General features: G+C 35.9%; 1 long non-coding RNA gene across 1 annotated transcript; it reads left to right on the top strand.

Annotated features, from left to right (window-relative positions):
- Positions 1-695: 695 nt before the first annotated feature.
- Positions 696-13,865, top strand: LOC116651831 (uncharacterized). The gene is made up of 2 exons (XR_011416036.1): positions 696-6,021; positions 6,272-13,865. It is a non-coding gene; the product is annotated as an uncharacterized lncRNA (long non-coding RNA).
- Positions 13,866-19,798: the final 5,933 nt, after the last annotated feature.

Below are 19,798 nucleotides of genomic sequence, written 5' to 3'. Positions count from 1 at the left end.
CGCGGAGTTCTGTCGTTTTGGATCGTCATATCTCAGCGCGGAGTTCTGTCGTTTTGGAACGTCAATTCTCCGCGTGGAGCTCTGTCGTTTTGGAACGTCATATCTCCGCGCAGAGTTCTGTCGTTTTGGAACGTCATATCTCCGCGCGAAGTTCTGTCGTTTTTGAACGTCATATCTCCGCGCGGAGTTCTGTCGTTTTGGAACGTCATATCTCCGCGCGGAGTTCTGTCGTTTTGGAACGGCAATTCTCCGCGCGGAGTTCTGCCGTTTTGGAACGTCATGTCTCCGCGTGGAGTTCTGCCGTTTTGGAACGTCATATCTCCGCGCGGTGTTCGACAAATTCTGAGGATGGTCTTTTTTTATCTTTTTAAAACTATTCAAAAAACTCTTCAACTCTAGTTGCGCACATAATATATTTTATTTTTTTGATACAGCAATTAATATATGTAAGTATAATAGTATAACAGAAGTAAAACAAACATTCAAACGACGCGCCCGAATTTTATAGAAATTTCCAGCAACAAAAGTCTGGCAAGCCTGTGCGTTAGCTCAGCGCGTCTTAGCTATCTCGCTCGAACAATTGCAGTCTGGCAACAATATTTATAAATCGAAAAAAAAAAAAACTTTTTTTTTTAGCACGCCCAATTTCAAATACTCTACTGACTGCTTATGCTTTGTTAAGGGTACCTAAATTGAAGGACTGATTAGTTAAATATATGTATAAGTGTCACACCTTGAAAAGGGACAATTCTTGCCGATCATAACCCACTTTAACAAAGGGAATTACACATGTCAATTCTCCTGGAAAAATACTTATTTCTATAACAAAGGAACTGTGTCAGTGGGCAGAGTATACAAAGCAGTGAGGCACGTAGGCAGCGAACACAGCAGTGTATTCACTCGCACCTTCGTAATACATTTGTCGCACACAAGGGAGACAAATCGATTTTTCGAAGCGTCGAGAAGGCAGCTGCCGCTGGGTATAAATACAGCTCGCAGCAGGCATTTCAGTCATTCGGAAAAAATAAGTGCTCAAGTGAAGTTCTGTCGTGAAACTGAAATTAATTGAAGAAAAGTTGTTTCTAATATAAAGTGCTAAATTTTCACATTAGTTGTTACACACACATACCATGTATATATATTGTTCAACGGCAATGCAAATGTGTGCAGAAACAGTTGGAAAGGCAAACCTGAGGAGCTATAACATGGCACGAAGGCTGAAATAATTGCTAGTACGGGTTTCTCAAGCATTTCTGCTCTGAACAAAGAAAATGAAATCAGCTCCTCGTCGTCATCTCAGCGTGGGCACGTCAGGCATTTTCACATAACGGCGAAATGGGGCCACACAAAACCAGACTTGGCGGTGCGAAAACCCAACCAAGTTTTTCATCTTTGGCTAGAAAGTTGCACTGTAGGCAGGCTGAGGCAGATGCCAGGCGTTTGAATTGCTAGCCGGAGTGTGCGGAGTGTGTGTGTTGTCCTGGACTTGAGGAGTTTGGATAGGAAGCCAGGTATAAAACGCAGCGAAGACAGCTTGTTCTCTTGTTATACGTAAGCAAAAACTCTAAGCTTAAGGCGTAGTTTTTATTGCCAGTCAATTTTTCAATTTCTAAAACGTTTTCCAACGTGTGACGTCAGCGTGTTTTTTTTCTTGCTTTTCTAAGTAAACGTTTGTACAAATTTCTCTTCGAAATGAACAAATTTGCAAATATTGTGTAATATTCATATTTGCAATTTCTGTATTGCGTAATATCGTTTTTTCGTCGCATCTAGCACAAAATCCACCCCATGCAGGGCCATGAGTCATCTTATTTTCTGTCATACATGAACCACCTCGACTGTTCTATGTGTAAAACGCCCAAAGAAGAGCGGTTGGCCTGCTCTAAAAATAATGCGCATTGTATGCATTGCATGTATATATACGACTCGTATACACATTCTATCTCGCTTGCACACTTACGTACAGATGCCTTTGCGTGGCCCAGCAGCTGCGCAATCAACCCACCCCGTGGTGAGTTATTGGACCCGCCTTTGTTGTATTGATTTGACTCTCCACCTCTTCTGTACGTATACGTATAAGTGTGTTACCATCTCTTACACAAGTATCTCTGGAACGGTCGCTTTTATTGGCAATTTACGTACTAAATTAAGTTCTTTAGCCCTTTAAAAATCTAGTTGTTAATCTTTATTAATTAACTGCCATTTTGATAATTGTTTTACACGTTAACCAAGCAATATGTATTTCTTTCTCTAAACTTTATAGTTGGGCGTTGAAAGTTGATACGCGATCGATAGATGTTATAACTCGAATGCAATGCGTGCGAAAGGGCATTACAACAGCTGAAATATGCCGTTGGTGTGGCCCCGTTAGCCGTGTGGCGAGAGTATATCTGAACTCAGCGACCTGTGTGTGTCGCTACCTACACACAGGGGTACTAAACATCGTTTTTATCAGATTGATTGCGTGGATTGAATTTATAGGAACCTGTATCGACTTCTCTGCTCTACTAAGACTTGTTCAAAACAAAGGCGCACAATTACCTATACGTTTATATACGGCCTTCTATTATTTACCTAACATCATCGAACCGTTATCAATACCGATCCAAACAGATATAAACACTACTGACATCGATCGATAAAGATATATATCTCGTATCTGGAGTAGCAACTGAACGAGCCAATCGTTAGTTCGTTTTATGCAGCACAATTTACAAACTATATTCTTGTTATTTACTTATTTTTTTGTTGTAAACATAAACATTTGCTAGTACACGACATGTGCGACTTAAGTTCTTAAATACCTGAAACTGTTAAACAAAAAGAAAAAAAACAAAGAAAATATTCTGTTTTTGTACACAACCCAAGATTTAAGAAAATTTGTCCATTTATTGTTGTAAATATACTTGTCCATACCAGTTATAGATAATGAATGAAGAATATAAGAAAAAAAGAATGAGCTCATCAATACAGAAAAGAAGCTACAAACAAAAAAGAATAAAAGAAATCTAAGAAGACCAATAAATTTCGAAACAATTGTTCGCCATATTTTTATTTTAAGCTAAAATTCTACACAAATTTCAGTCTTATCATCGTACAAATGGAGGAAGGGCCACTCTAAATATCCCATACAGGTTTATTTACACGAAAATTATGCGTATAAAAGTCTATGAAATTTCTAAGGTTTGAAGTTAAGGTAAACATCGACAACATATATATATATATATATATATAAAAGAGACATTCCCTATAAATATGTTAAAATTTTTCTCTATACGCATTGCTTGCGATCATATAAGGGAAATATATGCGAATTTGAAAATTATAAATTAAGCAGGGCTTTGGTAAATGCTAAAATATGCGGTAAACTGCAAAAACGGTTAAATATTCAAATTTGAGACACTTCATCAATGGCCGTATTAATACAATTTTACAGACCCAACATTACACAATATTCTACAATTTATTCCACTTTTCTGATTTACTTAAGAATTTAAGTTAAGTGTCTTCAATTTGTCTTTAATTTTTTTTTTTTAGTTGTCTTTACTATCAAACTATCTTAACTAAATATCAAACACAGCCTGAACACATAAAATTTACTTCAAATACCAAGCGGAAACTAAACAACAAGGATTAAACACTTCCAATCCCCAAAAGCAATTTTTCTTCCACAACTTATCAACATCGGAAGTTAACTTCAATGACAAAAGTATCCTTTAATGGTCAGAATTGTCCAGCATAAAATGGAACATCCCATCCGATTATCTGTTTACATTTCAACCTGGAAATTTCCATCAAAGAATTAGTACATTTTCAAACTCGTCTCAAATTGCACCATCTGAAACAATGGAAACTTCGTCAGCCCAGGCATAAATCTACCTCAATGCACCACATTCAATTCAAGCAAATACTTCTCAAATATTAATGTGCCAACCAAGTATACATCCACAAAATTCGTCTGCTTCTCAACTTCTCCATCTACAAGCATCTCAATATCGTCTACTTCCCCAACTGCTCCATCTACAAGCAACTCAATCTTTTACTTCCTCAACTGCTCCTCCATCTACAAGCAACTCAACACAGCTGACACCTTTAAAATTTATCAGACACTATTTTAAGTTCGATTTTCAACAATTTCAAAATATTTTTTCAACGTTCTTTGTCGTTCGACAAATTTTTACTATTTATATATATCTGAGCCGTGATTACAACCAAATATTAAATTAAATTTGTCAAACACATTACGAAACGTTCTACTGACACCACGTTGTCTTAAACATCCTTATAAAACTGCGTCCAATACAAATTATAAATTATTAAGCATACGAAAAAGTGAAAACAGAAATTTCCCTGCGATTACAAAAAGAGCGTAAAAACACACGAAAACTGCGAAGAATTTAAGAAAGTGGAGTGTATGGTTAAGAGTGTGAAAACATAGAAATTTCCCTAATAGGTAGGTCATACACAAACCCCGATTACAACCCAAATTTAAAACATACAAGAGCGTAAAAACACACGAAAACTGCGATGAATTTAAGAAAGTGGAATGTTTAGTTAAGAGTGTGAAAACATAGAAATTTCCCTAATAGGTAGGACATACACAAACTGCGATGAATTTGAGAGAATGGAGTATTCGGTTAAGAGTGTGAGGACATAAAAATTTCCTTTTTAGGTAGGACATAAACAAACCCCGATTACAACCCAAATTTAAAACATACAAGAGCGTAAAAACACACGAAAACTGCGATGAATTTATGAAAGTGGAGTGTTTGGTTAAGAGTGTGAAGACATAGAAATTTCCCTAATAGGTAGGACATACACAAACTGCGATGAATTTAAGAAAGTGGAGTGTTTGGTTAAGAGTGTGAAAACATAGAAATTTCCTTTTTAGGTAGGACATAAACAAACCCCGATTACAACCCAAATTTAAAACATACAAGAGCGTAAAAACACACGAAAACTGCGATGAATTTATGAAAGTGGAGTGTTTGGTTAAGAGTGTGAAGACATAGAAATTTCCCTAATAGGTAGGACATACACAAACTGCGAAGAATTTGAAGAAAGTGGAGTGTTTGGTTAAGAGTGTGAAAACATAGAAATTTCCCTAATAGGTAGGTCATACACAAACCCCGATTACAACCCAAATTTAAAACATACAAGAGCGTTAAAACGTACACGAAAACTGCGATGAATTTGAGAGAATGGAGTGTTTGGTTAAGAGTGTGAAGACAGAAATTTCCCTAATAGGTAGGTCATACACAAACCCCGATTACAACCCAAATTTAAAACATACAAGAGCGTTAATTTAAGAGAATGGAGTGTTTGGTTAAGAGTGTGAAGACATAGAAATTTCCCTAATAGGTAGGTCATACACAAACCCCGATTACAACCCAAATTTAAAACCTACAAGAGCGTAAAAACACACGAAAACTGCTATGAATTTGAAGAAAGTGGAGTGTTTGGTTAAGAGTGTGAAAACATATAAATTTCCCTAATAGGTAGGACATACACAAACTGCGATGAATTTGAGAGAATGGAGTATTCGGTTAAGAGTGTGAGGACATAGAAATTTCCTTTTTAGGTAGGACATACACAAACTGCGATGAATTTGAGAGAATGGAGTGTTTGGTTAAGAGTGTGAAGACATAGAAATTTCCCTAATAGGTAGGACATACACAAACTGCGATTACAACCCAAATTTAAAACATACAAGAGCGTAAAAACACACTAAAGCTGCGATGCATTTGAAGAAAGTGGAGTGTTCGATTAAGAGTGTGAAAACATAGAAATTTCCCTAATAGGTAGGTCATACACAAACCCCGATTACAACCCAAATTTAAAACCTACAAGAGCGTAAAAACACACGAAAACTGCTATGAATTTGAAGAAAGTGGAGTGTTTGGTTAAGAGTGTGAAAACATATAAATTTCCCTAATAGGTAGGACATACACAAACTGCGATGAATTTGAGAGAATGGAGTATTCGGTTAAGAGTGTGAGGACATAAAAATTTCCTTTTTAGGTAGGACATACACAAACTGCGATGAATTTGAGAGAATGGAGTGTTTGGTTAAGAGTGTGAAGACATAGAAATTTCCCTAATAGGTAGGACATACACAAACTGCGATGAATTTAAGAAAGTGGAGTGTTTGGTTAAGAGTGTGAAGACATAGAAATTTCCCTAATAGGTAGGACATACACAAACTGCGATGAATTTGAAGAAAGTGGAGTGTTTGGTTAAGAGTGTGAAGACATAGAAATTTCCCAAATAGGTAGGACATAAACAAACCCCGATTACAACCCAAATTTAAAACATACAAGAGCGTAAAAACACACGAAAACTGCGATGAATTTGAAGAAAGTGGAGTGTTTGGTTAAGAGTGTGAAGACATAGAAATTTCCCTAATAGGTAGGACATACACAAACTGCGATGAATTTGAGAGAATGGAGTGTGAAAACATAGGTATTTCTCCATTAGGTAGGACATAAACAAACCCCGATTACAACCCAAATTTAAAACATACAAGAGCGTAAAAACACACGAAAACTGCGATGAATTTGAAGAAAGTGGAGTGTTTGGTTAAGAGTGTGAAGACATAGAAATTTCCCTAATAGGTAGGACATACACAAACTGCGATGAATTTAAGAAAGTGGAGTGTTTGGTTAAGAGTGTGAAGACATAGAAATTTCCCTAATAGGTAGGACATACACAAACTGCGATGAATTTGAGAGAATGGAGTGTGAAAACATAGGTATTTCTCCATTAGGTAGGACATAAACAAACCCCGATTACAACCCAAATTTAAAACATACAAGAGCGTTAAAACGTACACGAAAACTGCGATGAATTTGAGAGAATGGAGTATTCGGTTAAGAGTGTGAAAACATAGATATTTCTCTATTAGGTAGGACATAAACAAACCCCGATTACACCCAAATTTAAAACATACAAGAGCGTTAAAACACACGAAAACTGCGATGAATTTAAGAAAGTGGAGTGTTTGGTTAAGAGTGTGAAAACATAGAAATTTCTCCATTAGGTAGGACATAAACAAACCCCGATTACAACCCAAATTTAAAACAAACAAGAGCGTAAAAACACACGAAAACTGCGATGAATTTGAAGAAAGTGGAGTGTTTGGTTAAGAGTGTGAAGACATAGAAATTTCCCTAATAGGTAGGACATACACAAACTGCGATGAATTTAAGAAAGTGGAGTGTTTGGTTAAGAGTGTGAAGACATAGATATTTCTCTATTAGGTAGGACATAAACAAACCCCGATTACAACCCAAATTTAAAACCTACAAGAGCGTAAAAACACACGAAAACTGCTATGAATTTGAAGAAAGTGGAATGTTCGATTAAGAGTGTGAAGACATAGAAATTTCCCTAATAGGTAGGTCATACACAAACCCCGATTACAACCCAAATTTAAAACATACAAGAGCGTTAAAACGTACACGAAAACTGCGATGAATTTGAGAGAATGGAGTGTTTGGTTAAGAGTGTGAAAACATAGATATTTCTCTATTACGTAGGTCATACACAAACCCCGATTACAACCCAAATTTAAAACGTACAAGAGCGTTAAAACGTACACGAAAACTGCGATGAATTTGAGAGAATGGAGTGTGAAAACATAGGTATTTCTCCATTAGGTAGGACATAAACAAATCCCGATTACAACCCAAATTTAAAACATACAAGAGCGTTAAAACGTACACGAAAACTGCGATGAATTTAAGAAAGTAGAGGGTTTGGTTAAGAGTGTGAAGACATAGATATTTCTCTATTAGGTAGGACATAAACAAACCCCGATTACAACTCAAATTTAAAACCTACAAGAGCGTAAAAACACACGAAAACTGCTATGAATTTGAAGAAAGTGGAATGTTCTATTAAGAGTGTGAAAACATAGAAATTTCCCAAATAGGTAGGACATAAACAAACCCCGATTACAACCCAAATTTAAAACATACAAGAGCGTTAAAACGTACACGAAAACTGCGATGAATTTGAGAGAATGGAGTATTCGGTTAAGAGTGTGAGGACATAGAAATTTCCTTTTTAGGTAAGACATACACAAACTGCGATGAATTTGAGAGAATGGAGTGTTTGGTTAAGAGTGTGAAGACATAGAAATTTCCCCAATAGGTAGGACATACGCAAACTGCGATGAATTTAAGAAAGTGGAGTGTTTGGTTAAGAGTGTGAAAACATAGAAATTTCCCTAATAGGTAGGTCATACACAAACCCCGATTACAACCCAAATTTAAAACATACAAGAGCGTAAAAACACACGAAAACTGCGATGAATTTGAAGAAAGTGGAGTGTTTGGTTAAGAGTGTGAAGACATAGAAATTTCCCTAATAGGTAGGACATACACAAACTGCGATTACAACCCAAATTTAAAACATACAAGAGCGTAAAAACACACTAAAGCTGCGATGCATTTGAAGAAAGTGGAGTGTTCGATTAAGAGTGTGAAAACATAGAAATTTCCCAAATAGGTAGGACATAAACAAACCCCGATTACAACCCAAATTTAAAACATACAAGAGCGTAAAAACATACACGAAAACTGCGATGAATTTGAGAGAATGGAGTGTTTGGTTAAGAGTGTGAAAACATAGATATTTCTCTATTACGTAGGTCATACACAAACCCCGATTACAACCCAAATTTAAAACGTACAAGAGCGTTAAAACGAACACGAAAACTGCGATGAATTTGAGAGAATGGAGTGTGAAAACATAGGTATTTCTCCATTAGGTAGGACATAAACAAATCCCGATTACAACCCAAATTTAAAACATACAAGAGCGTTAAAACGTACACGAAAACTGCGATGAATTTGAAGAAAGTGGAGTGTTTGGTTAAGAGTGTGAAGACATAGAAATTTCCCTAATAGGTAGGACATACACAAACTGCGATGAATTTAAGAAAGTGGAGTGTTTGGTTAAGAGTGTGAAAACATAGAAATTTCCTTTTTAGGTAGGACATAAACAAACCCCAAATTTAAAACATACAAGAGCGTAAAAACACACGAAAACTGCGATGAATTTAAGAAAGTGGAGTGTTTGGTTAAGAGTGTGAAAACATAGAAATTTCTCCATTAGGTAGGACATAAACAAACCCCGATTACAACCCAAATTTAAAACATACAAGAGCGTAAAAAGACACGAAACCTGCGATGAATTTGAAGAAAGTGGAGTGTTTGGTTAAGAGTGTGAAGACATAGAAATTTCCTTTTTAGGTAGGACATACACAAACTGCGATGAATTTGAGAGAATGGAGTATTCGGTTAAGAGTGTGAAAACAAAGATATTTCTCCATTAGGTAGGACATAAACAAACCCCGATTACAACCCAAATTTAAAACATACAAGAGCGTTAAAACGTAAACGAAAACTGCGATGAATTTGAGAGAATAGAGTGTTTGGTTAAGAGTGTGAAGACATAGAAATTTCCCTAATAGGTAGGACATACACAAACTGCGATGAATTTAAGAAAGTGGAGTGTTTGGTTAAGAGTGTGAAAACATAGAAATTTCCCTAATAGGTAGGTCATACACAAACTGCGATGAATTTGAGAGAATGGAGTGTTTGGTTAAGAGTGTGAAGACAGAAATTTCCCTAATAGGTAGGTCATACACAAACCCCGATTACAACCCAAATTTAAAACATACAAGAGCGTAAAAACACACGAAAACTGCGATGAATTTGAAGAAAGTGGAGTGTTTGGTTAAGAGTGTGAAGACATAGAAATTTCCCTAATAGGTAGGACATACACAAACTGCGATTACAACCCAAATTTAAAACATACAAGAGCGTAAAAACACACTAAAGCTGCGATGCATTTGAAGAAAGTGGAGTGTTCGATTAAGAGTGTGAAAACATAGAAATTTCCCAAATAGGTAGGACATAAACAAACCCCGATTACAACCCAAATTTAAAACATACAAGAGCGTAAAAACATACACGAAAACTGCGATGAATTTGAGAGAATGGAGTGTTTGGTTAAGAGTGTGAAAACATAGATATTTCTCCATTAGGTAGGACATACACAAACTGCGATGAATTTAAGAAAGTGGAGTGTTTGGTTAAGTGTGTGAAGACATAGAAATTTCCTTTTTAGGTAGGACATACACAAATTGCGATTACAACCCAAATTTAAAACATACAAGAGCGTAAAAAGACACGAAAACTGCGATGAATTTAAGAAAGTGGAGTGTTTGGTTAAGAGTGTGAAGACATAGAAATTTCCTTTTTAGGTAGGACATACACAAACTGCGATGAATTTGAGAGAATGGAGTATTCGGTTAAGAGTGTGAAGACATAGATATTTCTCTATTAGGTAGGACATAAACAAACCCCGATTACAACCCAAATTTAAACATACAAGAGCTTAAAAACACACGAAAACTGCGATGAATTTAAGAAAGTGGAGTGTTTGGTTAAGAGTGTGAAGACATAGAAATTTCCTTTTTAGGTAGGACATACACAAACTGCGATGAATTTGAGAGAATGGAGTATTCGGTTAAGAGTGTGAAAACATAGATATTTCTCCATTAGGTAGGACATAAACAAAACCCGATTACAACCCAAACTTAAATCATACAAGAGCGTAAAAACACACAAAGCTGCGATGAATTTGAAGAAAGTGGAGTGTTCGATTGAGAGTGTGAAAACATGGAAATTTTCCTAATAGGTAGAACATACACAAACTGCGATTACAAAGAATGAACATGCATTAAACTCCGAAAATGGTTAAATATTAAAATATACACGACATTACAGCGCAATTTTTCTGTAAAATAAATTACCCACACAAGATAGAATGATCGACAATTTATTCAACTTGGCAATTTATTATGAACTTCCCGTCTTCAATTTTAATTTTGCATTGTCGATGTTTTACTACTTAGACGCACAAAGTTAAATCGAAAGTCCTCTTCAAATATCAAACAAAAGCGACAATTGACACAACATTTAAGACTTCTAATCAACAAAATACACAGATTTTTTTTGTCTACGATTTATACGCACGCGAACTTCACCTTTACCTTCAATGACAAAAAAATACCCTTTAATGGTCAATCGTACAGCATAAAATGGAACATCCCATCCGATTATCTGTTTACATTTCAACCTGGAAATTTCCATCAAAGAATTAGTACATTTTCAAACTCGTCTCAAATTGCACCATCTGAAACAATGGAAACTTCTTCAGCCCAAGCATAAATTTACCTCAATGCACTCAATGCAATTCAAGCAAAAACTGAAATATTAATGTGCCAACCAAGTATACATCCACAAGATTCGTCTGCTGCTACTAAACTTCTCCATCTACAAGCATCTCAATATCGTCTACTTTCCCAACTGCTCCATCCACAAGCAACTCAATATCTTCTACTGCATCTGCTCCTCCATCTACAAGCAAATCAACACAGCCGACACTATATTTTAAGTTCGATCTACAACAAAACGAAAATATTTTTCCAACGTCCAACAATTAACTTTCAAGGATATGAAACCACATCTCTTACCACCACATTATGCCTCAGACATCTTAACCCTGGTTTATCGAAACACAAATCACAATTAGAATACTCAATAAATTCGGAGTCCACATGTATGGCCCCTTTCTCATATACTCCGAAAATGTTTTCGATACTAACTAGCCTCCAAGTAACACGAAATATTCAGATGACAAACTTCATTTCATACGAATATTACAATATTAAACATGCCAGATATGTTTTGAAAATAATAGTCTGTATGGTAAAGATAAATGTGAAAACATCGAAATTTCCCAATTGGGAACTTCCCTAATACACAAAATATACCACGTTGAATATGAGAAGGTTGGCTTACATAGAAAATTCCCCATTGGCATTAACCTTGTGAAAAACGAGAAATATTTTGTTCGAAAAGAAATGAACTCCCTAAATCTTACAACATTTTTGGATATACAAATTATTTTAATTTCGTCGACTTTAGTTCCTGAAGAACACGCACGATCAACTTATATCTTGATTATTGCGCTTATTATACAACAAATTAATAAAAAAAAAAAATAACTTGACAAACCTAATTTCAAAAAGACAATAATTAAGACATGTTTTTGAAATGCAACCAACTAAACGAACACTATATGATGACAAAATTATGTACAAATAGGATTATATATATCATATATCACTGAATGTAAAAACTTTGATCAACAATAATGTATGTTAACATCAGACACTATATAATACTTAGAATATGATTTATATTTGATATGAATGTGCATGGCTAACACATTTATCGATTCACTATAGATCGATTCACATTGTTCGTTTGAATAAAATGAATCAATTCATGTATACATTCAGTTTTCGGCTTTCTGTTTAGCAACAATTTATAGAGAACATATTTTATGTTGCATTTGTGAAGGAACTTTGCCACACAATTTCCACAATTTATATATAACCCATTTGTTGCTCAACTAACATACTTTCGGTCTATATTTAACATTTCAATTAATCACTTATTGTATGCTACTGTATACTAAGTATAAACTATATGGAAATACAAGTACACCTCGAGTCTGGTTAATAATCTTGTTCTTTGCAAAAATACATTTTATGTTTATTTAAATTAATTATTGTATAGATAATAGTTTGCCAGTTGAGACCTGTTTCTTCGGCTTGCTAACACCAAGTATTTGCAGCAGTAAAGTTCGTTTATATATTTAATGTGTTGTCAATTATTATAACCTATCTGTATACCCTTACAAATTTATATTTATTTCCCTGTTGAAAACTAATTATATTCATCTTTTATTTATACCCCAAACTTTGCTATCCTTATCCTTTCTTATGTATTCTATGAAGTCTTAATCCCATCTTTTTGCAACTGTTAAATCGTCGAGCCTTCTTCAATAGAGTATGGATATATCCTGTAATCCTTTTGTACATCTGATTCCCATTCCAACAACATTCTCAGCGATAATCTATCAACGGATCAAACTGATAAACCTCACTCCTCACCTGTTAAATGTTGTCTCTTCTCACCTGCTTGAAATGCCCCGGGATGATATCAAGAATCTTATATACATTTTAATTAAATGAATTGAGAGCAATGAATGCAAGCGTCATCAAGAACACTTTCAAATGCAATTAAATGAATCGGGAAATATTTATGCAAGCAATCATAATCAGAAATTCACCAAAATGGGCTTTGCTTCGAATATTACAGCTATAAACATAATAATTTGATATATTGCACATACAATGGCATCGATAAAATGTATATTAATTTATTAATCATGATCTTCGTTTATTTCAACCATTAATATTTGTTAAATTCACATTCTCACAGAAATATAGCTTAAACGATTCGAATCGTAAGACGAAAAAGAGAAATCGCAAATGAATTTATAAATGAAAATTTTGGGAAAATGGAAACGATCTACGTATAAATATTCAAAATTATATCTATTTTATGTAACATATATATATATCTGTCAAACTGAAAGGCAGATAAAAGTCCATAATTAAAATACCAGAAGAGTTAACATAATCGAATGAAAAAGAAACGTATATAAAACTGGAAATCATAAATGAAAAAATTGACCAATTGCTGCCGTATTATAAAAGATTATAAAGCTATTTCCCTTCCATTTCAATTAATTCTAATTCAGATAATTTAAAAAGAAATGACGTTAAAAACTTGACTGAAAGCTTCAAGGACCTCATGAAACTTGGGCTGCATTTGCTGCGCCTTCTATTCACAGCTTTTTAACTTTTATGAAAATAACCACATGGGCATTATTAATTGATTATTAATCATTCAATCAACATCAAAGATGAAATTCTCCAGAACAAAATCTTTTAAAAAACCGCGACAGCACGCCTTATCCCATAAGAGCAACATTTTCCTTTTTGTTTGCACCTCAAAGCATTTATTTCAATTTTTATGTTTTTTCAAACAGATTAAAAATTTTTGTTTTGATTTGGTATAACATTTTTAAATATTATACACACCACTTTCTTAAAATTATATATATATTTTATATGTATCTATGGTAAATTCTTAGTTTACTTTTTTTGCTCATGTATTTTTTCCTCTATGTATTTGTTTTTCCCCTTGTGAATTTTTTATTAATGAAAAACTAAGCTATAATTTCTTAATGAATTTTATGATTTAGAATTTTCAAATGCACACATTATATAAATAATAAAAACAGCTCAAATTTAAGCTTTGCTTTAAATGCAATTCAATAAATCGGGACCTCGGATAAAATATCACAAGCTTTCTTTACAATATGATATTATAACATGCTGTGGAATCCACAATAGAATAATGGAGGAATGTATTAATTATATTTAAATCCAACTTATCTTCGTTTATTTTAACAATTTACATCTGTTAAATTTACAATTTCACTCAGAAAATTCAACGTTGGTTAAAATACTTGAAACTAAATAAGTAACTTATCATAATTAATTTGAATCGCAAGGAATGAAAATAATATTTGGGAATTTTGGAAACATTGCAACTTTCTTGGTATGAATATTGAAAACCATTTATTTTAATCTTTTTACCCAACCTAAAAACAGATCCCAAATAAAAATACAAGAATAAACTGACCTTATTAAAAAGACAATCGTCTACAAAATATTATCAACTGCGAGCTTAACATTTTCAGCATTTTGTATATTTATAAATCTTGAAAAGATAATGAACCTATTCTATTTATTATAAGGGCAAAAAGTATCCCTCTTCAATTTATTAATAATATTTTCTAATAACTGAAAGGAGCCTGAACGGAGCTTCACGTCGAAGAACGGAATGGGAAACTCAAGATTTACTTTATCTGCTGCACTTTTCTTTTTCTTTTCTCTTTACATTTCAAATATTTTCCACACAGCTCTTTTTTACATTTCAAATATTTTCCACACAGCATTAAACTATTCAATCAACATTCAAGGATGCGATTCTCCAGAACAAAGTCTTCTAGGAAGCTGCGAGAAAACGTCTTGTCCAATTGGATAATATCCTTACCATTTTTTATTTACATTTATCTAAAATGTCTCCTCTTTATTTGTTTTAAACATTTCCTAACAGGCATTATTTTTCGGATATTTGGTTACTTTTGATTTGACAACAAAAATAAATAAACACAAGCACAATTCTCCTGAACTAAAATAGTAGAAAATTTCTCTGCTAAATTAGTTACTTTTTCTTTTGCCCTTTATTTTTATTTTTTTAATAATTACCACTATGTATTTGTCAACCATAAGTTACATGCATCTTATAACTATTTAAGACTACAAATTAAATAATATACCAAAAAGGCAATTTTTAATGTGACAAGCACACATTGCATTTTTATATTATATTACACGATACACTAATTCTCTTTAAATATTTATTCCAATAAATACCTTTTTGTTTATGTTTATTTTGTACCCTATCAGAATTGGTATACCAACTGTTTCCATGACTTATGTGCACATAAATTTCTATATGTTGAACATTGTCAGAACATTCCAATATTAAATGCTCATTGATTCAGCTTTTTTTTTATATAAATTGTGGAGTTACATATTCAACATTTACAGATTCCATACATGTTAATGTATATGTATGTTTATTTGTTAGACATTCTTTCTGTCCTTGTCTCCCAACTTAATGTCGTACGACTTATGAGAAGCATCTAGTTTCGGGTGAGGTTTTATGATGCAATTCTCGCTCTATCCCATCTTGAACATACGTTCCAAAATAAATACATAATAAAAAAATCCCCTGCTTTGGTATTTAAGCTACCAACCAAAAAAAACCTCACCCACCAAATGTATGAACAAAGAGATAAAAAATTTTCAATACACCATGAACGAGAAATCCCATAGATGTTCCTGGAAATGGAAATGCTTTGGATGTGCCGTGCAACTCTCTTCTGATGTCTGAGGAAGAGCTCAAGGATCAGCTGCCTTTATACTATGTAGTTCTTCCCATGGATGCTCTAGCTGCTCAATTCCGACTCAGTATTTCATGTGGAACTGACAACCCAGATGGAACTGGCCGCAGTTTTTGTTTAACTTGGCCTAATTTAATCAAATGAAATGTTATCTAAAACTTATCCGTCTAAGCCAAAGATTTGACCTAGTCAGAATTTATTTAAATACACTTCCTTAATCTATGCAAAACTCGAATAAATGAATAATGGAAAGATACAAATTTTTTGATTTTGTAAAATTCTACAAAAAAAAATAAATAAAAAATAATAAATAATTTGTAAGCAGTTTTTAAAGTAAAAGTAAATCAAACTACTTTCATATCTTGTAAAGTTTATAATTCAGTATTTAAAATGAATTGTTAAATGCTTTAGTCTTTCGGCTTGGACTGAATTTGAAATTTAAATATTAAAGCTATTTAAAAAAACAATTAATGTAAAAAATAAAGTAAATTAAAAGATATTTCTATTGTTAGTGAAAGACGGAAAATAATGTTCTTTTGGCTCTTGCGGATTTTGATCATAACGCATGTTTTGAAATTAAATGAAATTGATTAAAATAACAAATAACTTGCAAGCAGTTTTAAAATGAATTATATTGTTTTCATAATAGTTAATAATAGTTGTTTTCTTTATAGTTAAGTAAAAATGGCATTTCAACTGAATTGCACGATTTTTCACCCACAAAATTAAGAATAAGCAAGGTAGGGGTTCTAGACGGGAGCTCCCCCTGAACCCTCTTTTTCCAACATCAAATGCATATATATATTCTATTTTAGAAGCTATATGTCTAGTTTGGGGACTCTAGCTCTAATTATTTACCAAAATTGCCCAAAAAACAGCATATCGATATCGATTTTTATCAATTGCTTGGAAATGGAGTAAGTTATCGATTATCGGAAACAAGCTTAATCTGCGCAGGCACTAGGAGCATCTAAAATTTCAAGTCTATATCTCTTATATGTTCTGAGATCCTTGCGTTCATACATACGGACGGACGGAGAGCCAGACGGACATGGCTAGATCGATTCGGCTATTGATGCTGATCAAGAATATATTTACTTTATGGGGTCGGAGATGCTTTCTTCTGCCTGTTACATACATTTGGATTTTGCACAAATACAATATACCCTTATACCCATTTTTAATGGGTTCATGGTATAATCATCGAAAAAGTTTCGATTTTCGCACCGACCTCTATTTTGAGAAAAAGCGTGGGTCAAAATTTTGGATTACCTTTTTCTGATGCCAATCGTTAGAACCGATCCTTACGAGTCACAAATGGTATGAAATTGCAAAATCGGACATTATTTGACGGAAATATTCCAAAAAATCATCAAAAAGGTTGAATTCACATGTTCTGTCGTTTTGGAACGTCATATCTTCGCGGGAGTTCTGTCGTTTTGGAACGTCATATCTCCCGCCGGAGTTCTGTCGTTTTGGAACGTCATATCTCCGCATAGCTATTACCCGAGATATTAAAAAAGAAATAATCGACAAATTTCGATTTTCGCACCAACCTCGATTTTTAAAAAAATTGGAAGGTCATATCTCCGCGCGGAGTTCTGTCGTTTTGGAACGTCATATCTCCGCGCGGAGTTCTGTCGTTTTGGAACGTCATATCTCCGCGGGAGTTCTGTCGTTTTGGAACGTCATATCTCCCGCCGGAGTTCTGTCGTTTTGGAACGTCATATCTCCGCGGGAGTTCTGTCGTTTTGAAACGTCATATCTCCCGCCGGAGTTCTGTCGTTTTAGAACGTTATATCTCCGCGAGGAATTCTGTCGATTTGGAACGTCATATCTCCGCGCGGAGTTCTGTCGTTTTGGAACGTCATATCTCCGCGGGAGTTCTGTCGTTTTGAAACGTCATATCTCCCGCCGGAGTTCTGTCGTTTTAGAACGTCATATCTCCGCGGGGAGTTCTGTCGTTTTGAAACGTCATATCTCCGCGAGGAGCTCTGTCGTTTTGGAACGTCATATCTCCGCGCAGAGTTCTGTCGTTTTGGAACGTCATATCTCCGCGCGGAGTTCTGTCGTTTTGGAACGTCATATCTCCGCGAGGAGCTCTGTCGTTTTGGAACGTCATATCTCCGCGCAGAGTTCTGTCGTTTTGGAACGTCATATCTCCGCGCGGAGTTCTGTCGTTTTGGAACGTCATATCTTCGCGGGAGTTCTGTCGTTTTGGAACGTCATATCTCCGCGAGGAGTTCTGTCGTTTTGGAACGTCATATCTCCGCGGGGGTTCTGTCGTTTTGGAACGTCATATCTCCCGCCGGAGTTCTGTCGTTTTGGAACGTCATATCTCCGCGCGGAGTTCTTTCGTTTTTGAACGTCATATCTCCGCGCGGAGTTCTGTCGTTTTGGAACGTCATATCTCCGCGGGAGTTCTGTCGTTTTGGAACGTCATATCTCCGCGGGAGTTCTGTCGTTTTGGAACGTCATATCTCCCGCCGGAGTTCTGTCGTTTTGGAACGTCATATCTCCGCGGGAGTTCTGTCGTTTTGGAACGTCATATCTCCCGCCGGAGTTCTGTCGTTTTGGAACGTCATATCTCCGCGCGGAGTTCTGTCGTTTTGGAACGTCATATCTCCGCGCAGAGTTCTGTCGTTTTGGAACGTCATATCTTCGCAGGAGTTCTGTCGTTTTGAACGTCATATCTACCGCCGGAGTTCTGTCGTTTTGGAACGTCATATCTCCGCGAGGAGTTCTGTCGTTTTGGAACGTCATATCTCCGCGCAGAGTTCTGTCGTTTTGGAACGTCATATCTCCGCGCGGAGTTCTGTCGTTTTGGAACGTCATATCTCCGCGCGGAGTTCTTTCGTTTTGGAACGTCATATCTCCGCGCGGAGTTCTGTCGTTTTGGAACGTCATATTTCCGCGGGGAGCTCTGTCGTTTTGGAACGTCATATCTCCGCGGGGAGTTCTGTCGTTTTGGAACGTTATATCTTTGCGGGGAGTTCTGTCGCTTTGGAACGTCATTTCTCCGCGGGGGTTCTGTCGTTTTGGAACGTCATATCTCCGCGGGGAGTTCTGTCGTTTTGGAACGTCATATCTCCGCGGGGAGTTCTGTCGCTTTGGAACGTCATATCTCCGCGGGGGTTCTGTCGTTTTGGAACGTCATATCTCCGCGCGGAGTTCTGTCGTTTTGGAACGTCATATCTCCGCGCGGAGTTCTGTCGTTTTGGCACGTCATATCTCCGCGCGCAGTTCTGTCGTTTTGGAACGTCATATCTCCGCGCGGAGTTCTGTCGTTTTGGAACGTCATATTTCCGCGGGGAGCTCTGTCGTTTTGGAACGTCATATCTCCGCGGGGAGTTCTGTCGTTTTGGAACGTCATATCTCCGCGGGGAGTTCTGTCGCTGTGGAACGTCATATCTCCGCGGGGGTTCTGTCGTTTTGGAACGTCATATCTCCGCGCGGAGTTCTGTCGTTTTGGAACGTCATATCTCCGCGCGGAGTTCTGTCGGTTTGGAACGTCATATCTCCGCGGGAGTTCTGTCGTTTTGGAACGTCATATCTCCCGCCGGAGTTCTGTCGTTTTGGAACGTCATATCTCCGCGCGGAGTTCTGTCGTTTTGGAACGTCATATCTCCGCGCAGAGTTCTGTCGTTTTGGAACGTCATATCTCCGCAGGAGTTCTGTCGTTTTGAACGTCATATCTACCGCCGGAGTTCTGTCGTTTTGGAACGTCATATCTCCGCGAGGAGTTCTGTCGTTTTGGAACGTCATATCTCCGCGCAGAGTTCTGTCGTTTTGGAACGTCATATCTCCGCGCGGAGTTCTGTCGTTTTGG

Source organism: Drosophila virilis, chromosome 2, assembly GCF_030788295.1.
Source record: "Drosophila virilis strain 15010-1051.87 chromosome 2, Dvir_AGI_RSII-ME, whole genome shotgun sequence".
NCBI classification, from domain to species: domain Eukaryota; kingdom Metazoa; phylum Arthropoda; class Insecta; order Diptera; family Drosophilidae; genus Drosophila; species Drosophila virilis.
This window is presented reverse-complemented; position numbering and strand designations above follow the sequence as displayed.